The 25,901-nt window shown below is 38.9% G+C and overlaps 1 pseudogene across 1 annotated transcript in view; it reads left to right on the forward strand.

Annotated features, from left to right (window-relative positions):
* The first annotated feature begins 5,925 nt into the window (after window positions 1-5,925).
* LOC148120413 (immunoglobulin heavy variable 3-11 pseudogene) overlaps window positions 5,926-25,901 on the forward strand; it is a 50,420-nt pseudogene continuing 30,444 nt past the window's right edge. Inside the window, exon 1 of the transcript XR_015739312.1 lies at window positions 5,926-6,076. The product of XR_015739312.1 is annotated as an immunoglobulin heavy variable 3-11 pseudogene (transcript). The remainder of the gene's footprint in view (window positions 6,077-25,901) is intronic.

Genomic DNA, 25,901 nt, shown 5'->3' on the forward strand with positions numbered 1-25,901 from the left:
TCCACTCTTATCTTTACCTTTTAATTCAGGTGTGTGGTGTTCAACCTGAAAATGAGATTCCAACCAGTGCTATTGGTCTTTACAGAAGATAATGAAGTCATCATTTCATGTAGCCCAGATTCTGGATAAAAGCCAATGATGAAAATGAAGTTTCTTCCTTTCTCTCTCTCATTCTCATTTCTTTGGTGTAGTGAGGAGCTGCGGGCAGGCCTGTTTTTCATCCCGCCTGACTCTCGCATGGCTAGAAAAAATAACACACAAATTGTATTCATTTAAACACTGCCTGGCCCATTATCTCTGGAGAGTTAGTTACTGACTAACTCTCACATCTTGATTAACCCATTTCTAATATTCTGTGTAGTACCAAGAGGTGATGGCTTACCGGAAAATATTCAGCATGTCTGACCTAGTGGATGGTTCTTTGGCATCTGCCTCATTGCCCTCATCCCACCATTCTGTTCTGTTTATTTCACCTACCTAATTTTCTGGCCTATCAAAGGGTCAAAGCAGTCTTTTTATTAACCAATGAAAATAACACAAAACAGAAGGCCCACCTACATCATTTCCCCTTTTTCTATTTAAACAAAAAAGAAAGGCTTTCACTTTAACATAGTAAAATTACATATAACAAAACAGTTATCAAGTAAGAATTACAGTTACAATATTTATATCAATTTTATCTTCTTTCATAACTAAGGAAAACTATAACTGTAACTAACCATTCTTCAACTCTATCAAAGACTCCAGAAGTATATAATATTACATAAGTAAACAAGAAGTAAGCAACTTCCAAAACTACAGAAATGACAGAGATATCTTGCTTTCTGGATAGTCACCCAAAGTTTCTCTGTCCCGTTGGGGCATCCATCTTCAGCCTTCAGGCCCATAGTTTCCAGCAAACATTTCCATGAAGCAGGAAAATTCAAAGACAGTTCAGACACTATCTGCTATGTCCTGCTATTGCTGAGACATCACAGACTCTTTCATGAATCAGGAACCCTGAAAGATCATCTCACCTTTATGCAAATTCAACAGTCCTCTCTCTGCGGGTTCTCTGTGTCCAATTTATACAACAGTCCAGGCAAGAGCAGTTTCTTGCCCAAATGGCTAACCAACTCCATAAGAAGCCTCTTCAATGCCCATCTTCCTCTTGAAGTAGATTGGTGCTGCTAGGAGCAGACGTGTCGCATTGTCATGAAAAGTCCTAAGTTATTAAAACATTAAATGCCATGTTCTGTAGTCTTTGAAAGATATGAAGAATGCCTATCTGAAATATATCTATGCACATCTAAAAAAGCAAACTAACATTACTACAAGCTTGACTATTATCGATGATTATCCATTAACAACCTATATTTTTAATTATACATTGCATTTTTAAATGAACTACACAGTCACAATACCTCAATCAAGATCAGAAATATATATACATATAACAAAATTGAACTTAAAATCCATACCAATGCAAATTATTCATATCTATATCATTTCCTGCTTTAAATGTAAAAGAACATTTATAAGCAATAGTTGGGAATATCGGTGTAGTTATTTCTCTCCAAACTTCTTCCTGCTGTATAGGGGCACTGTTAATCAGGCCTTTCATGGTATAAACTGTGTGCTAGATTCATCTCAGTCAGCAGTTGAGCAAAGTAATTTCTTGAGGGTGTTCATAGCAACCTTTCAGGGGTACAGAGTCTATCACACCATATTGGGGTAGAAGCAATCCACAGTGTCTCATCCTCTGTGAAAACAAAGGAAAAACTTTTCCAAAGCATCATAACCTTAGATACAAATTTTGAAGTCAAGGTATTTTCAACATATCTATCTTGGATTAGTTCAGCAGTATTTATAAACAAAAGTCTTTTAGCAGCTGTTGCTCCTTCCTCAGCATTCAAACAATTCAAAGAGAGCATAATAGCATATAACATCAAGATTCTCTGTGTATTTTCCATCTTTATGCGGCTTTATTTTAACCTCTATTTCTTTTATTTTTAATTTTACTTTTTGAGACAGTTTCTCTGTATATCTTTGTCCTGGAGTAACTCTGTAGACCAGGTTGTACTTGAATTCACAGAGATCCACTTGTCTCTGCCTTCCCAATGCTAGGATTAAAGGTGTGTGCTACCCCACCTTGAACTCGGAGATCTGTCTGTCTCTGCCTCCCAGGCATTGAAATTAAAGATGTGTGATACCACACCTTGAAGTCACAGAGTTTAGTCCACCTCTGCCCCTTGAAATCACAGAGGTCAAAGTACCTCTGTCTCCCAGGCATTGGGATTAAAGGTGTGTACCACCACATCCAACTACTCTCTTTCCTTTTACTTTAAGAGCTTTAACTTTTATCCTGAATATATTTTTAACACACTGTAAAACATTTAGAGGTTTCCTTCATCTTTGAATCTCTCTTTACTGTATATCTCTCTTTTTCTGAGAAATAAAGACGTGAGTCTTTAAGGAGAGGATTAAAGCCCTGGCTTTGATGGCTAGATCTAGCCCATTCCTTAGCTTTCCAGCTTCATGGTTGAAATATCGGCTGTAGTCATTTTTATTGTGACAACTCTATGATGTTTCACGGTCCATGCCAGCAAGCAAGCTGCAACATTCTGCTCACAGACCACACTCAGTCAGACTGCCTGCCTGAAAGAGTCAGAGTTTGCCCTAGCAGGACGGCCCAGAAAGCTGGCATTTTAAAACAGCGCAACTTTTTTCCTGCTATGGGTGAAAGCTGAAAAGCATGCGTTCAGCTTTTCATCAACAATATTTAAGTGTTTCGTGGCAGGACATTTAATAAGCTGCAGGCTTTTGCAGATAAAGCTGAATCAGGAAGCCTCTCTTAGATCAGAGTGCTTGCTTGTCTCTAGCAAGCAGAGTAGAACCGAGAAATTGCTGCTACCAAGAAAACATGCTTTACTCTATTCTTTCCCAAACTTTCTCAGGCTTTCTGTGGATTCACTTATCCATGTGGGTGCCATATGTAGCATGAAGGCCGGCTTGTTGGAGTATCTGTTCCCACCCAGTACCCCACAGCCAGCAAGCCCCAATAAAAATCACACAAGGGACTCCATAAGATTATAAACTGATTGGCCCATTAGGTCAGGCTACTTATTAATCCTTATGACTTCTCTTAACCCATTATTCGGATCTATGTTAGCCATATGGCTTGGTACCTTTTTCAGCTGTCAGCTCACATGCTGCCTCTTCAGTGGTCTGGGCGGGAATGGCTGAGGGAGTTTCCTCCTCCCTAGCCTTCGCCTATTCTCATTGCTCCGCCTCTACTTCCTGCCTGGTTGACCCATCTATACTTTCTGCCTGGCCAATCAGCGTTTTATTAAAATACATGATTGACAGAATACAGATAATTCTCCCGCACCACTTCCCCTTCTTTTAAAAAAAACAAACAAAAAAAAAACAAAGGAAAATATCCATAGTCCATTTTTTGGGAATGTCGGCGTAGTATTCCAGGCTACTTCCTGCTGGTTGGGTGTGCTGATGATCTTATGGGGACCTAAAGAAAATTTAAAGTTAATATCAAGTTCTGACTGGAATATCCTGTGAGTCTTGATCATCTCAGGCAGCAGTCTTGAACCTGTTCTGGATGAAGAACTCTGTCATCTGGGCCATCTGCTCCTATCGGAGATTTCTCAGGTCGTCTTCCTTTATCGAACATAATTTTTCTTAATTCAGAATGAATCCAAAGTCTCTCATTTTCTGTGGAAACAAAAGCAAAATCTCCTCTCCAAAGTAACATACCTTTTGACTTCAGTTTTGAAGCCTAGGTATTTTACTCTGTCTTTCATACCATGCCTTCTTGAGATTTATGCACAATTATTGATCCCACATATTTTCTGCTGTCTTACATACAGTCATAAGTGGTGGCATCATGAAGAATGTGGGGAGGCTGATGCTTGTTTTAGAATTAGATAACAAAATGCTGTAATAATAAATGTAATTTTCTGTAGGAAATGTGATGTTTTAAAAGATAGGAGGGCTTGATATATAGCTCTTGGTTACATTGTTTACTTTCCATGTGCAAGGACTTAAATTCAAGAAACAATCCAAACTTAAAAAGAAAAAGATCAGAACTGTATACAGAAAAATATCATTTCTCACATTAATACACTTAAGATATGCAATTTTGTGTCTGGAGAAAAAAATGACAATCCCTATATAAGTAAGGGATGATGAAAGTTTTGAAGAGGGAACAAGTATACAATGAGTTTCAAGAGTCCTTTTCTTTGTTCCCAGAATACCAAGCAAGTAGGCCTACGTCTACAACTTCTATGACTTGCTTCTAAATAGCTACAAAGTTCAACATGAAGGAAAGGAAATATTTGAATGAATGAAAATGTTAATTGTCACAGTGTATGTTTGCACATGTTAGGGAATTTCACAAGTTGATCCTGAGTGTATTCCTCAGTTGACATCTACCTTTTTTGTTGAGAGAGGGTCTCACACTGAACCTGGAGCTCAGAGGTTCAGATAGAATGGTGGGATGGCAAGTCCCAGGGAGTTTTCTGTCACCACCTTCCCAGTGCTGTGAGTGGAGGTTAAACCATCACACCCAGCTTCATAGTCAAGAGCTGAGAATGCAACTGAAGTACTCATACAGGGAGGCAGGCTTCTTAGCCCTGAGGAATCTCCGCAGTCCTGAATTTTGTTACTATATTTTGTGCACATTAATAAAACATTTTTAACTATAAGACAAATACAAGCATTGTATAATTATTTTTCTAAGATAAAATGTATTTTCAATCATTGATTTTTAAACCATTTATTGTCTAATTGAAAATGAAAGCAATGAGCCTAACTCCTAAAATCACCATAAAACTCCACTTGTTAAATAGTTGGGACATGTGAGAAAGAAGAAGTACCTGGAAGAAATGAGGAAAGTAAATAATAATCAGAAATTTTTCTATAAAAAATATTTCAAATTTTTATAAAATGTGCATGAGATGATTAGAAATTGTAGTGCATACTTTTAATCCAGTCACTAGGGAGACAGTAGTCAGAGAATCTCTCATGATTCAATATCATCTTGGTCTATGTAGTGAGTCCAAGACAACCAGAGTGACCCTGTAAAAAGACAGTAAGAAAGAAATTTAATCCTTCTGCCTGCAAATGTGTTTCTACATGTGTATGTGTGTGTGTATGTGTGAGTGGTTGGATGTGTGATTGTATCAGAAATTATGACTACTTGGAAGGTAATTGGATTGGTGACTGTGTCTATAAGCATGACTCTGTTTGATTGTCAGTGTGTGTGTTGGGGTGTATGACTGAATCAAAAAGTATAACTGTGTGTGTACAATGGTAACTGAACTTGTGCAGAGGTTCACCATCCCTTCATATATCCTTTCATCGGAAAAATTTCTAATGGTCCCTGTCTGTAATCTGTTGACGTGGTCAGCACCGTGACCAAAAGCAGAACACAGCCACAGAGGTTGTTTCATTTGTAGTCTTTTATGGCCTGAGCACAGCATTGTCTCATAAATATGTAAAATTCAGAAAATTCCAAGGTGCTCCTGACACAAGGAAGGAGTTCTGCTAACCTCTCCTGGAAGGCATGACCCTGTCCAAGATTCACATTATGGAGAAGCCATGTCTAGTCCAGAGACTGGAAAAGACAGGGCTCCTATATAGAAACACAACAGCTTGTGGCTTTTTAAATTACATATATGTACTAAGGAGATACAACAGTGTGGAAACACAGCATGTTCTGAGCACCTGTGTGAAAGAGAACTAAGTGAAGTGTGGTGAATCCTTAGTAAGGAAAAGATACACATAGATTTTCCTTACTATAGCAGTCTCTGTAACTGCCGTCATTGTCTTTGGTACCTTATATCTACTCTGAGCACTGTGTTCCCACAAGGGCCCAACTCCAGAGCTTGCTACAACAGGAAGACATGCAAATAAGGCTTCTCTGTGCCCATGAAAATCACCCCTGCCCTGATTCTGCAGCTTTGGAGAGGAGCCCAGTCCTGGATTTCCAGGTCCTCATATTCAGTGATCAGCACTGAACACAAATCACTTGCCATGGACTTGTGGCTTATTTGGCTTTTCCTTGCTGTTATTTTAAGTGGTAATTAATTTAGAGGAGATGCTGTCTGTGTGTTGTGTGGACATGAGAAAGAAAAATAACTTTAGTGACAGTCTTCTGACCAGCATTCTCTGTGTTTTCAGGTGGCCAGTGTGAGGTGCAGCTGGTGGAGTCCGGAGGAGCCTGGAAAGTACTTAAAACTCTCCTGTGCAGCCTGTGGATTCACCTTCAGTGATTACCACATGTACTGGGTCCGCCAGGCTCCAGGGAAAGGGCTGGAATGAGTTGCAGATATTAGTGGTGGAAGTAGCTACATCGACTACGCTGATACCGTGAAAGGCCGATTCACCATCTCCAGAGACAATGCCAAGAACACCCTGTACTTGGAAATGAGCAGTCTGAGGCCTGAGGACACAGCCATGTATTACTGCACCAGATGCACAGTGATGCAAAGTTACTGTGAGATCAGACACAAACCTCCCTGTAGGGCGCTTATGACCAGCCTGGGGGCACAGAGAGCACCCAGAGATCTGGGTCAGGCAAGAGCCTATCCAGAGATTCATAAAAGGCTGGACTCCTCTGTGTCTGGGCTGACTCTGCTAATCACACCCAGGGATTCTCTTTACAGGTATAATTTACAGTAATCCTTTAAGTGCAAAAACTTTTATTCTGGTATACGTTTTCCATTGTGATGTGCTATGATTTTTTATGTTTGTCTCACTTGCTTTTACTCTCTCAGTCCCTTCATTTATTTCTTCTCTCCCTCCTTCCCTCCCTCCCTCCCTCTCTCTCTCTCTCTCTCTCGCTCTCTCTCTCTTTCTTTCCTTCTTTCTCTCTCTCTCTCTCTTTCTTTCCTTCTTTCTCTCTCTCTCTCTCTTTCTACACACACACACACACACACACACACACACACACACACACACACACAACGGCGAATCAATCCCACACTAGTTATGTTTTAAGGGGTTATTTATTTTGGGGGGTAAAACTTACAGACACCATAAACTGTCAGAAAGGGAGCCTCGTTGCTGGAGCAGGAGCCGGGAGCAGGAGCTGGGACCAAGCACCGGAATCAAGAGGTCCGAGACAAGCTCTGTGGCTCTTTTTAAAAGAGAAATATACCATGCCCCAGTGGGCTGGTATTTCAGCAGCTATTGGCTGACTGAGTGGAAGGCGCTCCCACAGCACCGTGGGCTCGTGCTTCAGTGACTATTGGCTGAAGTAGCAGAAGATACTCCCACAGCACCTCCTCCTTTTGTTTAAGTAAGAGAGTTCTAAGCCTACTACGGAATTATATACAGTAAGTACAAACCTACACAATTATATACAATAAGTACAAATATCTTATTCTAACTAGATAAAGTCTTGTATAATAAATAACTTGGCCAAGTCATGAGAGGAAAATAGCTACATTTATCTAGTCTTCAACCCCATAGAAGATCTGAGAAGGGAAATAATGTTACCTGAGAAATTAGGAAGTGCAATCAAAGAACTTCCAAAACATGCAACAGATCACAGAGACAACTGGCTACCTGGGCAATCACCAAAGACCTGTTTTCAGCGTTGAAGCAACCAACTTTGACTTAGGCCGAGAATAACTGACAGATTACTTTTAACAGACAAGAGATTTTTCAAAACCATCTTACCCTGTCTTGGCAAGATATAACAGTTCTGCTTATCCATTTCCAGATTTTATCCATTTCTGGATTTTAACAGGCAAGAGACTTTTAAAAACCGTCTTACCCTGTCTTGGCAAAATTTGACAGTTCTGTTTATCCATTTCCAGATACCGTGTATTTGTCAGTAGTTGAGGTATGAGCAGTTCCTTACCCAGAGGCCAGTTTTGTCAAGAAGACAAGCTCCAAGTGGAGTGTCTTTGGTGCTCAACAATCTCTCAAGAATAGGTCAGTGTTGCCAGGAGTGATTGTGTCTCACTACACAGAACTCTAAGATTAAATTAAATGCCATTTTCTACAGCTCTTCGAAGAGGTTGAAGACTATTATTATATAATCTCTATGTATCTAAAGACCCTGATTAGTCTAACCATAAATATGACAGACATAGATGACTATTGATCTACAATTCTTAACATGTATCTAACTTAAAGACTAAGAGAATAAACAACTGTGCAATAAATGAGGACAATGGCCTCCAAATATAAACAATAAATATCAATACATAAACAATATATGAGTATCTGAATCAGAGGTAGAAATGTACACTGCAATATGGTATACATATATCAATACAATATTTATCAATACATAAAAATGTTTTAAACAGGTAGAAGCATGCTTACATACAATATTCAATATATGCTGATGTAATTATCTATAAACAATAACTCACAAATACCATTATTATCTATCCAATTATCCCCCTTTTTTTTTCAAAAGATCCCTGAGCCTATAAAATTCCTTTCCCAACTCTCAACCGTATAGTAATTATAATCAATCCCTAAATATTGTTCCTAAACCTGAGGACAAACTTTGCTGAGAGAGGGGACATCGTCCTCTAGAATTACTTCCAGCTGTCATGGGGGTATGGTTCTTTCTGGAGGATCCTGAGAAACTAAAATGATGGTTAAATTTCAAGGTCAATGTCTTTTAAAATTGCAAACAGTCTCTGAGTATTTTCTGGAGGTCTGGCCAGAATGTTGTACAAGATGTGCACCATTTCAGCTAACCAAGTTGGAATCATCTGTGTAGCTGATACCCAAAACAGGACTTGTAGTAGCACTATCAGTATCATGACATCATATCAACCGAGTGGAGTTGTTGTTATGGGGGGTCCCATCTTCTTCCTGAAAACTTCAAATGTCAGTGCAGAAAGAACTCATTGTTCATTATGCAAAACTTCAACATTAATTATATAGACATATACAAACATATTCAATGAAAGGTATGATAGACATATTCAATGAAAAGTATGATAGATATGAAGAAAAGCAAAGATGTTTTCTAAACTCATATTTCTTTCTGTCTCATATCATGGCTCTTGACATAAGACAGAAACTCCAGAAACTCTGGGTTTTTCTCCTAACAACAGGCTTGGAATTAGAGAGGGACCGAGCCAAGAGTCCAACTCCAAAACCAGCTCTAGAAATTCAGAAATATGATTTAGTATATTCCAGAGCTTCATACTCACAGAACCTATTCAGTTTTCTTGATAATCCATATTGGGTAGTTATTTTTCCATCTGTCAGTATTCAAACATCCAGGGTCCTTTGAATTTTTCAAAGACGAGTGTTTTCCTGTGGAGACAAGTACAGAATCCTGCCCCCATTTTATGTTTTTCTTACCATCTGTATGGTCATCATCATTGTAGATGCTGTCATTTCTCCGTTCCAAGAGGTTTCTTCTCTTCAGATCTAACCTTTATTAATTTTGATGGTATACACAATTTTTCTTCTCCTGTGGAAACAAGAGCAAAACCCCTTCCCCAAGGCAGCACATCTCCTGCCTTCCACTGTGAGGTCAGAACATCCTTGAAATAAATTGCATGATTTAATCCAGCAGACTTTTCCAATATCCAATGTCTTTCTGCAGCCGTTGTCCCTTTCTCATTAGCACTGAGAAAATTCAAGGTTAATAAAGCATTATGTAACCTCTTCCCGGAGGTATTTTCCACCCCTTTCTGTTTGTTCAACATATCTTTTATAGTTCGATTTGATCTTTCTATAATTGCTTGACCTGTAGGATTGTATGGTATACCTGTAACATGCTTAATATTATAATAAGCAAAAAATCATGTCGTTTTCCTAGAAACATAAGCTGGACCATTATCTGTCTTTATCTGTGTAGGTATACCCATGATGGTCATAACTTCTAATAAATGAGTGATTACTCAATCAGCTTTTTCTGAGCTTAAAGCAGTTGCCCATTGGAAACCTGAGTGTCAATGGTGTGATGTACATATTTTAATTTGCCAAATTCTGGAAAGTGAAACACATCCATCTGCCAAATTTCATTCCTTTTAATACCCTTTGGATTAGTCCCTGCAGGCAATGGTGTTTGGTTATAAAAAGTGCAAGTAGGGCATTTCTTTACAATCTCCTTAGCTTGTTGCCATGTAATAGAAAATTCTTTTTTCAAGCCTTTGCTATTGACGTGATGTTTTTTAAGAAATTCAGATGCCTGCAGCACACTACCAATCAATAATTGATCAATAACTGCATTACCTTGTGCTAGAGGACCTGGCAGACTCGTATGGGATCGAATATGCATTATATACATAGGGCAGAGCCTGTTTCTGATCATGTCTTGTACCTGGATAAACAGTGAGGTCAGTTCTGTATCACCAGGTATAAATTCAGCAGTTTCAATATGCAAAATAACTCTTTCTGCATATTGTGAGTCAGTAATTATATTAAGAGGTTCTTTAAAATCCCTAAGCACCATAAGGATGGCATATAATTCTGCCTTCTGGACAGAATCATAAGGACGTTTTCTACTTTACTCAATTCTTCTGATTTGTAACCTGCTTTCCCTGATTTATTAGCATCAGTATAAAATGTATGGGCTCCAGTTATTGGAGCATCACGGACAATTCGAGGGAGGATCCAAGAAGTTCTCTTTATAAAGATAAGTCTCTTTCTTTTTGGGTAATTGTTATTGATTTCTCCCAAAAAATTAGCACAAGCTCTTTGCCATGATTCATTGTCTTCCCACAACTTTTTTATCTCATCAGCAGTAAAAGGTACTATAATTTCTGCTGCGTCTATACCTGCTAATTGACGAAGTCTCAATTTTCCTTTTATAATCAATTCGAAGACTTTTTCCACATAAGTTTTTAATTTTTTACTTGGTTTGTGTGGTAAAAAGATCCATTCTAAAATAGTATCTTCCCTCTGCATTAAAATTCCCATAGGAGAAATTCTGGAAGGCAATATGACTAGAATGCAACTAAGATTTGAATCCACCCTATCTACATGTGCCTCCTGTAATTTTTCCTCAACCATCGTCAGCTCCTTTTCTGCTTCAGCTGTTTAACTCTCTGGGACTATTCAAATCTTTGTCACCATCTAAGGTTTTGTTTAAATGAATTATTAGATCAGGTGTTATCCCAACAGCTGGTCATAGACTGGAAATATCTCCTCATAATCTTTGAAAGTCATTAAGAGTTCGTAACCAGTCTCTCCTAATTTGTGCCTTTTGAGTCTTAATTGTTTGTAAGCCTGTTTTATAACCTAAATAATTAACAGAATCTCCTCTCTGAATTTTTTCAGGAGCAATTTGCAATCCCCATTTAGGTAATACTATTTTTACTTCTTCAAACAGCCTTCCTAAGGTGTCTTTGTTTTGATCAGATATCAGGATATCATCCATATAGTGGTATATTATGGACTTAGGAAATTGTTTGCATATAATTTTCAATGGTTGGCTTACAAAATATTGGCACAGGGTGGGAGAGTTTAACATTCCCTGTGGGAGGATGGTCCACTGGTACCTCCTTGCAGGTTGAGAGTTATTATAGGTAGGCACTGTGAAGGCAAACTTTTCTCTATCTTTTTCTTGTAATGGTATAGTGAAGAAACAATCTTTCAGATCAATAACTATAAGAGGCTATCCCTTTGGTAACAGGGAGGGCAGAGGAATTCCAGTTTGCAGAGGGCCCATAGGTTGAATAACCTTGTTGATAGCTTTAAGATCTGTCACCATTCTCCATTTACCAGATTTTTTCTTAACAACAAATACAGGAGAGTTCCAAGGGCTGGTAGATTCTTCTATATGTCCAGCATCTAATTGCTCTTGTACCAGCTGTTCTAAAGCCTGGAACTTTTCCTCAGCTAAAGGCCACTGTTTAGTCCATATTGGTTTCTCAGTCAACCATTGTAGAGGCATGGCTGTTGGTACCTTTTAAGGGCCATCAATTGTGTTGTGTTCTTGTATAGCTCTAATGACTGGTTTCCGCCATCTGTAATGTCTTGTAATATTGTCCTTAGAAATGTAGGCTCTGGAAGCAGCAGGAATGTTAATTTGGGTATTCCATTGCTGGAATAGGTCACGGCCCCATAAATTCACTGCAATATTTGCTACATATGGCCTTAGTTTTCCTATTTGTCTGTCTGGACCTATACAATTGACTCATCTCGTGCTTTGTCTTACTCGAGATAGGGTTCCAATTCCTAAGAACTGACTATCTACCTCCTGAAGAGGCCAATGCAGATGCCAAGATTCTGGAGTAATAATACTTACATTCGCACCTGTGTCCAGTAAGCCAGTAATAAATTTGCCATTTACACACACTCTTAGCTGTGGTCTTTGTTCATTTATAGAAGTCTGCCAGAATATTCGTTTACTTTGTCCTCTTAGATTTCTTGATTCATTCACCACATTTAACTCATCCTTCAGGCCATTATTGCTTTTAACAGCAGGCATGGGGCATTCTAATTTCCCTGAAGAGGCATGTTCTCTGCAGTGATCAGAAATGACTGGACCACATTTGCCATGGGGGCCTTCGAGAGGCCCCCTATTGAGTTTCCCGATGTCAACAGGTTGCCCTGTTTATCTCTTGTTGACCTACACTCATTCGTCCAATGCCTGCCCTTTCCACATCTCCTACATAAACCTGAAGGCTGAGTCCTCCTATTCCTGTTATTCCTAGAAGAGGCATTATTCCTGGAATTCCATTGTCTGCAGTCTCTTTTCATGTGTCCCATTTTGCCACAATGAAAGCATTTTGAAATCTGATGTCTCCTTTTACCTTTGGAAATTGCATCTTGTACCCATGTTTCATTGCCATAATCAAATGTATCAACATTCATTGTATGTAAAAACCATTTATCCAAAGGCGCTGATCTGAGCTTTAAAGGCCCCAGGATCCTTTTGCATTCTACATTGGCATTCTCATAAGCCAAAGACTCAATTACTATATTTTTTGCTTCTGGATCAGGTATCCCTATTTGTACAGTCTTAGTTAGTCATTGTAAAAAGTCACTAAAGGGTTCTTTCTGACCTTGTTTGACCCTGATATACGATTCTACTCTCTGACCTGAGTCTTGAACCCTTTCCCAGGCCCTTAGAGCTGCTGTTGCACATATGGATAAAATGTTTTCATCATAAAGAGCTTGTTCCTGAGGATCAGAGTAAAGTCCTTCCCCTAGAATTTGATCTAGGGAAACCTCAATTCCTTTCGCTGATTCTTGTTGTTGTGAAAGTCTGGCATCTTGTTTGAATAGGCATTTGAAATGCCATAAAGGTCCGTTCTCTAGGACAGCTGACGTGAGCTTGTTTCAATCTTGAGGGGTGGCCCTGCTGCTCAGAGCCTAGGATTTTAACATCTCCCTAACAAAGGATGAATGTAGTCCATAATTCACAATTACTTGTTTAAATTCTTTCAGATCATTCATACGTATAGGCTCCCATGTATGTTTTTTAATGACCTTAGGGATTTTGGAGCCGGTTATCTTTTCTGATGTTATTACTGGAAAGGCAGGTATAACTCTATGCAGACTGAGAGTTTTTTGAGGTGAATGTTGCCTTTCTACCTTTTGCTCCTGTTCATCAAAGTCTATGATTTCCTCAATCTTAGTAAGTCTGCTCACCATTGCCTTCTGTAAGTCCTGAATCTCCTGTCCAGTATTATGCTCCAAAGCCTTCATTAACGATTTTAAGGCATGGAGCTTGTCTGTCAGAGAAACCATTTCCTCCTTGGACACAATCGCCTTCATTGATAATTCTAAGGCGTGGAGCTTGTCCGTTAGAGATACCATATCCTCCTTGGACATAATCCTCATGGCATGTACTGTGCCTTCTTGTATGGAAATCCTTTCAATTAATCTTTCATACCCTTTTGATAAAGTTCGATTTTCACATTCAATGGTTATAATCCTCTCAACTAATGTTTCAGCACTTACAGTCATGGACTGGTGGTTACGAGACATTTTGGTTGTCCCCTCCTCCAGAGAAGTGAAGCTCCCTTCTAAAGAAGCAATATCAGACTGTACCTTCTTGATATTTTGATCAGTCAACTGAGTCATATCAAGACAACGATCTAGTCTCCTCCTTGAGGACTCCAAACTCTGATCTAGTCTCCTGCTTGAAAACTCCAAACTCTGATCTAGTCTCCTCCTTGAAAACTCCAAACTCTGATCTAGTTTCCTCCTTGAAATCTCCAAACCCTTTTTTAGGAGGTTGGTATCAGTCTGAATTGTTCTTAAGGTTTTAATCTCTGCCCTCAACATTGTAGATTCAGTCTGTAAGGACTGTATCTTTCTTATAAAATCGTCAAACACCAGAAAGGCAACAGATCCCAGGAATAACAAAGTAAGAGGAATATCAGAGACATCCTTCAGAATATCCTCCATAGAGCAATTAAAAGAACCATTGAACTTTTGGATAGTAATATTTTCTGACATTTTCAATCAAAAGAAATTGTACTTGTCTGTCTGTCTGTCTGTCTGTCTGTCTGTCTGTCTGTATGTATGTATGTATTTTCAACCGAAAAGAAAAATCTTACCTGTAATGACCATTGCCTGCCAGTAGGAGGTGGGGCGCACCTGAATCCATGTGGCAATGGCGTTGATTCAGGAAGTAAACTCTAGAATATATACACTCAAATCCAGAGGTTAAATTCACAGATCACAAAAGGTCAGAGAGCTTCTAGTGGTCAATAAACAAGACAGCCTGGCCTACCCCAGCCGGGCTCTCCTGCCTTGCCGCTCTGTTCAACCCGATGCAGAGGGTCATGACACAGCCACTGCACTGTTGCTAAAGAGGCCTAGCGCTTTGGGCCCCGTGTCCCTGTGCTGGGATTAAGGGTCAAGCAGCTTGCAGCACTCCCAATCAGTTATGGCGGATGGCAGGGGTTTCAGACAGCTTGCTGGAACTTCAAAGGGAGCTTGTGCTGTGAGCTCTTTGACTCACGTTGCAAGGAAAAATTTAAAAATCGGTGCAGAACAGGGCAAAGTAGGCCGGCAGAGACTGTCCATACTTGTGTATCCTGGGAGGCATGGAGGTTATGGCTGAGGGAGGGCTCATGCCAAGCCAAGCAGGCCAAGCCAAGCTGGCAGCAGGTAGCCAAGCTAGAGGCTAAGCTGGGGGTGGGGGAATGGGGTGGTTCTTAAACCAAATGCTGGGCACCAAATAACGGCAAATCAATCCCACACCAGTTATGTTTTAAGGGGTAATTTATCTTGGGGGGTAAAACTTACATACACCATAAACCATCAGGAAGGGAGCCTAGTTGCTGGAGCAGGAGCTGGGAGCAGGAGCTGGGACCAAGAGGCCCGAGCTGAGCTCTGTGGCTCTTTTTAAAAGAGAAATATACCACGCCCCAGTGGGCTGGTATTTCAGCGGCTATTGGCTGATGGAGTGGAAGGCGCTCCCACAGCACTGTGGGCTCATGCTTCAGTGACTATTGGCTGAAGCAGCGGAAGATACTCACGCAGCACCCACCCCCCCACACACACATATCTGCTTGTGTTTTTTGGGATGTTTGACTGTGCCCATCAGTGTGTCTTTCTGCGTTTTTATGCCTGTGTGTGTTAGTTAGTGTTTATGTATAAGTATAATTCCATACTCAGTGATATGAAATTTTTCTCTCAATCAGACAAATATTTCATTGGTTGCAGATCTCACCAACTGGCTATACTTATTGACCAGTGTCCACATTGATAACAGTGTCTCTACATCCCATATGTGTTGACTGCCACACTGATCTTTTTGTAGTTGGACAACAAGGAGTATAGATTCCATCAGGGATTCTTTTTTGGCAAGAAATGCAATGATGTGGGCTGGAGAGATGACTCAGCGGTTAAGAGCATTGCCTGCTCCTCAATTCCTGGCAACTACATGGTGGCTCACAACCATCTGTCATGAGGTCTGGTGCCCTCTTCTGGCCTGCAGACATACATTGTATACATAATTTTAAAAAAAGACTAAAAAAAAGAAATGGAATGACAGAATGATCTCCACAGACTTACTATGGGTTATTTTTATCAATATATGTTATCCTCTGATAAGAACAAAATGTAAAACATGGCAAAAGGAGGAAGTGATTCTGTATGGGAACTGGAATCAGATCCTGAAAGGACCAGAGGCTCTGGAAATAGTCTGGTAATAGACTCAGGGCAGTCTCAGCATTTACCATGGTGAGAGTACTGGAATTTAAGTTGGATCCAACAAGGAAATCTAAGACCCCTAATGGTCTTCACTCTCACCTTCATCCTCACAAAATATGTGCACATGAGACACAGGTGTAGAACTGGTAATAAAATGTGTGTGAGGCTCCATCATCGAGACTGTGAGGACAATGCAGCCAGTGTCACTCACTGATCTCCAGTTAGCTGTAGGCAGTCCCTAATCTACTCACAGAAAACATGTCCTTTGTTTTCTTCTTTAATATTAATTTGTTGATTTTTCTCATGTAAATCCCTAATTTAAATGGCCTAGGGAATATTCTTTTTACATGCCCATTCATTTTCTTTACTGCAGGCTCCTTCCTGCAACTTATTTACACTGCCTCTCAACAAAGGTTTTAAAAAGAGTTAACCAAGGTCTGATAATTCCTAACTGCATGTTAGGTTCATACGGATAGTGTCACTATGAAAGAACATATAAATTTTGGAAACCAGAATGTTATTTTTTTCAGTGAAAATGTGATGACACCTGAGAATTGATCAAGGCATGCTCAGATTGTCTTGAACTTTTCTCACCTTTGATGTTGTCATAACTGAGGCTGGGATTCTCTGGTGTTCTGTGAGTCTCTGGTGTTCTGGGAAATGGCGGGAAAGGAGGTTGGTATTGCTAAGTTGAGCTATTAGGTAAAGCATCTGAAAGTTGCAGAAAGAAACAAGACTGCTCCTACAAAGCAATTTTATCACTCTGCACTGCCGTTCCAGCATCAGGTCCATACAATTCTCTGAGGGCTTTGTTCCTGACCAACAGGAAGCCAAGGCTTCTATCATTGCTATGACAGCTCACAGTCACAGCAGGGATAGTTAATGACTCAATTACTGGAAAATGGTCCAGTCAGGCTGATGCCTGAGACAGGCCATTGTACTGATTGCCTCTTATTTCCTTCAGACCTTGGTTAACTCTTTTGAAAACCTTTGTTAATGGATTTATTTAGAGAACAAAACACCATAGTTCTTTTCTCTTTATAATATTGATTTCATTGAGTTACATATTTTTCTTTGATCCCCTTAATTCCTCTCCCTTCCCCTTCAACCATCTATCTCCCAGGGTTCTCATGTTCCCAATTTTCTCAGGAGATCTTGTCTTTTTCTACATCTCATGTAGATTAGATCGATGTATATCTCTTTTATTGTCCTCATTGTTGTCTAGGTTCTCTGGTATTGTGGTTTGTAGGCTGGTTTCCTTTGTTTTATGTTTAAAAAACATTTGTGAGTGAGTACATATGATAATTGTCTTTGTGGGTCTGGGTAACCTCACTCAATATATATTTTTTAGCTCCATCCATTTTCCTACAAACTTCAAGATGACCTCATTTTCTTCTGCTGTGTAGCCCTCCAATGTTTAAATGTACCACATTTTCCTTATCCTTTCTTCAGTTGAGGGGCATGTAATGCTCATCATCATTAGTTATCAGAGAAATACAAATCAAAACAAGTCTGAGATTCCATCTTACACCTGTAATAATGGCCATGATCAAAAACACCAATGATAATTTATGCTAGAGAGCTTATGGTGTAAAGGGAACACTCCTGCATTGCTGGTGAGAGTGCATGCTGGTCCAGTTCCTTTGTATATCAGTGTGGTGATTTCTCAGAAAATTAGAAAACAACCTTCCTCAAGACCCAGAAATACCACTCTTGCTCAATCATATCAAAAGGACATGTGCTCAACTATGTTCATAGCAGCATTGTTTGTTATAGCCAGTACCTGGAAGCCCCACTGTTCATATACTCCCTGTATGATCATGAAGTACATGTGAATCTTCAGAAGGAGGAGACTGAGAGAACTAAGAGCAGTGGATGGAAGCCTGCTACTCCAAAGTAAATGAAAAGAGAAGTCAAATATTACTAAATATCTGTGTTTCCAAAAAGAGTTCAATAATCAAGCTGGATTGCCTCATCATAGATCCCATCTATTTGTCTTGGCTCTGTTGCACCTAAGCTGAATTTTCAGAGAAAGCAGTCCTAGAATGTGTTGATGCTTCCTAAGAGTGATCTCAACCCCCCAACACCCACTTCTCACATGGTTCTATTTGTGGAGTAGATAGAGGAATCATCAACATAGTTTCATTTCACAATATGAGAAAAAATACAAAAATTTCTCTTTATAAGGTTAACCCTAACACTTTTGGAATAGTTGCTATTAATTTCTCCCAAAAAATTAGTGCAAGTCCTTTGCCATTATTCATTGTCTTCCCATAACTTTTTTATTTAATCAGTATTAAAAGGCACTATAATTTCTGCTGTGTCTATACCTGCTAGTTGATGAAGTCTCAGATTACCTTTTCTAATTAATTCAGAGATCTTTTCTACATAAGTTTTTATTTTTTACTTTGATTGTGTGGTAAAAAGATCCAATTTAAAATAGTATCTTTTCTCTGCATTAAAATTCCTGTAGGAGAAATTCTCGAAGGCAATATGACTAGAATAAAATTAAGATTTGGATCCACCCTATCCACATGTGCCTCCTGTAATTTTTCCTCAACTATCATCAGTTCCTTTTCTGCTTTGGCTATTAATTATGTGAATCTATTCAAATCTTTGTCACCATCTAAGGTTTTGCTTAAAGAAATCATTAGATCAGGTGTTATCCCAACAGCCACTCATAGGCTGAAAATGTCTCCTAACAAACATTGAAAGTCATTAAGAGTCCATAACCAGTCTCTCCTAATTTGTGCCTTTTGAGTCCTAATTTTCTGTAAACCTATTCTGTAACCTAGGTATTTAACAGAATTGTGTCTTTGAATCTCTTCAGTAGCAATTTGTAATCCCCATTTAGGCAAAATTATCTTTACTTCCTCAAACATGCTTTCAAAAGTATCTATATTTGATTCGGATAGCAAAATGTCATCCATGTAATGGTAAATTATAGATTTTTGAAATTGCTTACATATTATTTCCAATGGCTTACGTATAAAGTATTGACAAAGGCTGGGGTTATTGAGCATTCCATGTGGGAGGATAGTCCATTGGTATATCCTAGTAGGTGGAGAGTTATTATAAGTAGGCATTGTGAAGGCAAATTTTTCTTTATCTTTTTCTTGTAAAGGTATAGTGACGAAGCAATCCGTCAAGTCAATAACTATAAGAGGCCATTCTTTGTGTAACAGAGAAGGCAGAGGAATTCCAGACTGTAGAGGGCCCAGAAATTGAATTACCTTGTTGACAGCCCTTAGATCTGTCATCATTCTCCATTTGCCAGATTTCTTTTTTACAACAAACACAGGAGAATTCCAAGAGCTAGTTGACTCCTGAATATGTTGAGCATTTAATTGCTCCTGTACCAATTGTTCTAATGCCTGCAATTTATCTTCAGCTAGAGGCCATTGCTTAACCCATATTAGCTTCTCATTTAGCCATTTTAAAGGTAGAATTGTTGGTACCTTTAAAGGTTTGTTAGTTGCTTTATGTTCTTGTACAGCCTGAATGGTTGGTGACCTTCATTCATAGTACCTTATTATATCCTTTCCAGAATTATGAGTTCCTGGGACTGCAGGAATGTTAATCTGGGTATTCCACTACTGTATCAGGTCACAGCCCCATAAGTTTATTGCAACATCAGGTACATATGGCATTAACTTTCCTATTTGACCTTCTGGCCCAATATAGTCAACCTATCTTGTTTAACTCAAGACATGGCTCCAATGTGGCTGCTGCTGATTTTACAGAGGAAGAGACCATACCCCAATGAGCTGGTATCTCAATGGCTATTGACTGAAGAAGTTCCCACAGCAAAAACATATTTCAATATTTCTAAAAAACTAGAACACAGAAATGTTCAAAAACCAACAGTTCAAAGGTCACAGTACTATGACGAAATCTGCTATTGGTGTTTTGCCAAGGAATATATCCTAATATATACTTCTCTCAGCCTTGGTCAGTGAAGCCATTCTGAAGTGTGTGACATGTAAAGCATGGACCCATGACTGCCCTAATATTGAACATAAGTGACTCTGAATACTCACCCCAAAACAAGCATTATGTATGTGCTAAAGACCAAGAAAAGTATCCAGAGACTGCTGGAGAAGTGCGATAGAGTTGACTGCTGCCTTTTAGATATGGTGTAGTCATCACAATTATGCACATGTAACAGAAACAACATGCTGTATATAATCAGAAAAAAAAACAGAATGTAAGGAAGAATGGAAGAGAGGAAGTTGGAGAGAGTGAGAGGGAAGAGAAGAGAGGAAATGAGGAAACAGAAGTTTAGCATGGAGGCAGGGAGGGAGGGGAGGAAGGAAAGAAAGAAAAGAGACATGAGAGTAGGAGTGTCCTGAAAGGATCCTCAGAAGTGAGTAGCAGAGGAGAGAGGGTAGTAGGAATGACTGATTCATAGATTAGCCAGAATAAGTTCTATTCTATCTAAATCTTCATAAATTCCTGCTTCTGCAGTAAATTCCCCTTTCCTCTATCAAAGGAAATATTTTCCAGTTCCTTCCTCAAAATTATAAAGGAAATCAGGACATTCTAATGTTGTTAAAATGCCACTCGAGGCTTGCCAACAGGCCAATCTGGTAGGTGCATATTCTTCAAACAGAGGTTTGTGTGCCCAGATAATCATAGTTTTTTTTTTACGTTGAGAAATTTCTAATTGTCATATGAATATAAAATATTGTACTTTCATTGTAACAGGAACCATTAACTGAACATCTATGAGTCCACTAGACATGACTGAATAAATGACTGAACAAACTCTAGTATAAGGTGGCAACTATCGAATAGAAGATAATTCTGAGTAATGTGCAGATTTACCTTGAAGGCATTTCCATTGTAGACTATGGTTTTTCTTAGTGACTCCTTCTTAGAAAGTTTCATGGAGAAGGAAACCGTTAAAAGCATGAGAAAATAAAATGTGGACACAAACTCTGTCTGATGCAACCATAGAAAAGAATCTTGATTCAGTGGTCACATACTAGTAATCCAAAATTGTATGAAATAGGCAATTATTTTTGTAATTTTTCTCAAGTTTCAAAAAGGACAATAAAAAATTGGGCAAAGCAAACATGAGACAAACTTAGCATAATGTCTAAAGTGTTCTAAAAAACAGTGCATCCTGAACGAGGTTGACAAAGCACTTATTGGGGTGGATGTTCATCAGAGGTAGAACAGGATTGCCAGCTCCCCAGTGGTAAGACCTGTCTCTACCACAGCTTCTTACAGTAAAGAATATGCCTAGAGAATTAAGGGACACAACATATGCAGTGTCCAAAGTGAAAGAATTGGTGGCTATTCTCTGGGATTTATTAAACAGATTGTTTTGAGCTATTCTTTGATATCCTCTGATGATTTACAGTACAAAGGCATGTAGAAAAGCCCTGAATCCCTTTTTGCTATGGTGATCTTCACCACAAGACAAATAGTTCCCATTGTTCAAGCATGTCCTCCTTTTCTTCTTGTCATCACTTAGGGTTCTCTGTCCTTTTATTGCTCCAGGTAACATAACCCTGAAGACTGGTTTTATGGTACTGCTTTTTATGAGGTATCATGAAGAGTTGACAATCCATTCCTCACAAATACAACAATCATATTTAGGAACCTGCTTTTGCAATGTGCTTTAAGTGGTAAAGAGACAAGGAAGGAAATGCAAAAGTACATAGTAACAGAGACACAGACAGACAGAAGACAGGAACTAGGAAATATCCAGGTGTGGTGTCTCTGAGACCACTTATGTGAATGAAAATCAATCCAGTGAATATCCTCTTAGATAAAAAATTAAAATCAATGCACTAAATGTTTGTGAGTTTCAGTCTCACAAATTGGATTTTCAAGGTGAGTGATAAAAAAAATTAACTGCAATGACAACAGAAATGGTTTTAAGTAGTTCCTTAATCCTGATTTCACATCATGAAGAGCTTGATGTGCATCTTATCACTAAATTCCATCTAAACACTCTGCTGGGATTTACAGGCATATGCACTGAGTATGTGGCATCCTCTGTTGTCTGCACAGCAGGAATGTGGAGTCACTTAATCCTTTCCATCCAAGGTGTGCAGTGTGAATCATACGATTTCCTATTTATACGAAGTGAAAATCCAGTGCCAGAAAAATGTCAGTTTCAGAAAAACTCATTTTCTCTCATTAGGTCCTCTAAGACACAAGGGTAATTCTAAGAAACCTGAGGAAAAAGTGTAAACCATGCCCTGTGCTTCCTTTTATCCTCTCAGGAATCTCACACAATGCAAAGCAGCCCTCATGCTCAGACAAAATATCCAGGCCTAAATGAGAAGCCCTATCTTCTTCTCACTAAGGCCTCCAGTAGGGCATGGTTGTCCTGGTGCTGTTCCTCTGCCTGGAGACATTTCCTTGCTGTAAGTGTTTCAAGGTTTCAGAAAAGAGACCCAAGCATGTCACCTGTGGGATGCATGTATCATGATGATTGTGCCTGTTCCCAGGTTCCCTGTCTCAGGCACAGCTGAAGGAGTAAGGAACTGGTCTAGTACAGCCCTCACAGACCCTGTCCCTCACCTGAACTCTCTGTAGACACTCATTATCATGTCATGATGCAAGCTGGGTCTGCCAAGCTCCAAGAAAGTGTCTGCAGGGGATGTGAAGAATCTGGAGTGAAGGAAGCACAAATTATAATTCCGCTCTCAAATCCCAAGTCAACATCAGCAGGGACACCTTCTATAGCAAGAACTCTAATTGTGCAGGGTGGTGGTGGTGCATGCTTTCAATCCCAGCACTAGGGAGGCAGAAGAAGGTGGATCTCTGTGAGTTCGAGGCCAGCCTGGTCTACAAGAGATAGTTCCTGCACAGGGTCCAAAACTACAGAGAAACCCTGTCTCGAAAAACCAAAAAGAAAAAAATAAAGAGAAAGAATTCTAATTGTTCTTAATGATAAAAATCCTAAATCAGCTACCAGGGGCAAAATCTGAAGGATCAGAAAAGTAGTGTGTTCAGTCACTAGAGAGTTCTCATCTCTACCAATGTTCAGAACAAATGTGGAAGATCCTGTCTCTACAAAGCCTATAACTGAATGCTGTCTCTCCAAAACCTCAGACTGCCTCTCAGACTGAAACCTGAGACTGGATCAGAGCTCTTGTCTCCTCCTGTCTTATATTCCTCTCTCTGCCCAGGCTGTCAAAACAGTTTCTGCCACCCTCGTGCTGGGATTAAAGGCATATTATCCCAGATGCTGGGATCCCCTTTGTGTAAATTCCATTTCTGATTTACACAGATTCAATCTCTTGTATCCCAGGGTAGCATTTTACTCACAGAGATCCATCCATTTCTTGCTTCCTAGTACTGGGATTAAAGATTTATACCACCAATACTTGACATCTATGACTATCTAGTGACATAGCTCTGAACTCTGGTCTTCAGGAAGCTTTATTTGTTAGACAACAAATAAAATATCACTACACCTCCAAGAGCTGTGTTTTCATAAGAGTGAATCATCTGCAAACCTCGAACATAGCCGTGTATTACTATGCCAGAGACACAGTGAGAGAACTCCAGTGTGAGTTTGGACAGAAACCTCTCTACTCAAACCAGCAAGGGATGCTGAGGACCAACTGGAACTCTCAATACCAGAGATGGTCATGTCAGAAACTAGGAAGTTTTGGAATATGCTTCATTTATAACTGTTTGATGCCCTAACTTTTGATTTTTTTCTTTTACAGAAGGAAATCTTCTAGAGTATCCTTTACTTGTTATGGCCTATTAATCTTCTTATTTTATTACACACTAATCATGTGTGTTCCCACACAAACCTCTAAGATGTCTAATTGCTCATTGTCAGACAAATCAGCACATTAATTTTATAAATTCCGCATATATAGTTCATCATATATATATATATATATATATATATATATATATATATTTCATCAAGAGTATGAAATTGGGAAAATTGCTGATTGCTGATTTTGTAAGATAGTTTAAGAATTTTGAATAATCATTCTTTTATTCTCTTTATTTCTAAACTTGTAAAAAAGAAACCACAACTGCTCTGAAGAGATGTTAAGTTACAAATTAACTTTACAAAATGGACCATCACAGTTTTTTACTGTTAAAATAAGAGAACTCTATAAAAGTGTACATTTGTTATAATTGTTGCAAGATTCTCTTTTTGAACATTAGCATTTTGGTAAAAATTAGCTTGCACTTCGAAAACCAAACTAATGATTCCTTTATAGGCATATTGTGCAACTCAGACCACAAATTTCTCAGACACAAATACACACATCCCAGCAGACAAGAGCTCCAGTCCCTGGTCGATCTCTCTTCAGTCCTTCCCATAGACAACTGAATTCTATGGTTTTCACAGTTTGTGCTTTTGTTGGTGCTTTTTTTGCTCCCAGAAATACTCCTCTGTACTTTTTGTTGTTGGTGACATGAAGAGCAGTGTCCTCATGTGAGAGCTAGAGAAGTGTCTTCTGTGAAGACATGTTGGCTGTGGGCTTGATGTTAATGCATCATAGACTTGGGGTAGGTTTAAAAAGGAAACAAGAATCTTTTTATCCGAGGCTGAGGCTTCTCCTGAAATTCAGGCAGTGACATCAATAGTGCGTGCTGAAGCGTTGGAGACCACATTGACTACATTCTTAGAATCCAGACAGAATATCACATAACCGTGAATTGAACAACTCCACACTATGTTGAACTCAAAGGTGTCACTGTCATATTTTCCAGGGTCAGTGTGAGGATCAGATGCATGGCTGCTCCTGAAATGGATGGATAGGATAAAATTTTAATGAGTTTATTGAACCTAAAATATATCAGAACCAATACCTCTATTCTAATCCCAGGTTTTTACTTTTGACCAAGAATATCCAGAGATATTCTATGGAGAGCCTATCAATATGAGTTAAAAGGCTTCACATATTCACATTAAGGTAAATAAATTATTAAACAAATAGGACAGGTAAAATTTTTCCTCTGGAGTAGAAAAGAAGTAACAAATGTTTATAGAAATGCCCTTGAATTTCTCTTCTCTTCAGTATGTCCTCTGATTTGTTATAGATAATTTTAAAGAAAAGGGGATACCTAGATGATACATATGTATAATCTAACACCAGAATAACTGTTCAGGAGACCTGAAAGAATGGGGCAAGAATGATATGTTTCCCCCCTAATTCTGATTGATAATGGAATATTGTCACCTTAGGTTAAAGTAACAGCTAATTAAATGTGAAAAGATATTTTACAAATCATGTATAGGATTATCTGCAAATTAATTTTTTATACATAATTGAAGGACCCCACCAGTTCTTAGCTGGATGGGAACATGGTCCCTGATAAAGTTGCCTACCAAGTTATTTGATATTTACCAATATTCTTTAATCATTTGCTTTCTGAATTTTTGTTTTAAGCCTCAGCTATACAGTTTTTACTAATTTTCTTTATTCTTTCTGTTTAGGATCCCTACATGGGATGTTTTCCACCCAGCTCCTCCCACATCTTCCAAATATGGGTCCCTCCCAATGTTATACTTACTTAAGAACAGTTAATGATGCCCATATCTGCATGTATGTAAACCCAGGGACTGAAACGTAAGAAACATACCAGTGACCATATCCTAAAAAAAGAGTGACTATATTCCTTGTCTAAAAAAATGTATTTTCAAATGCTCCACAGTAAGAAGTAGGACCAAGGAATTTTCGGCCCTTTCTTCCAGGTTTTAGCCTGATTTGGCCCTATTTGGTGTTAAAGAAATCTTAAGTGAAGGACAAGACATAAAATGTGCAGGGTAAAACAGGGTTTTCAAAGAAAATATTGGGTGTAGT

The sequence above is a fragment of the Myodes glareolus genome, chromosome 11 (genome assembly GCF_982192425.1).
Source record: "Myodes glareolus chromosome 11, mMyoGla1.1, whole genome shotgun sequence".
NCBI classification, from domain to species: domain Eukaryota; kingdom Metazoa; phylum Chordata; class Mammalia; order Rodentia; family Cricetidae; genus Myodes; species Myodes glareolus.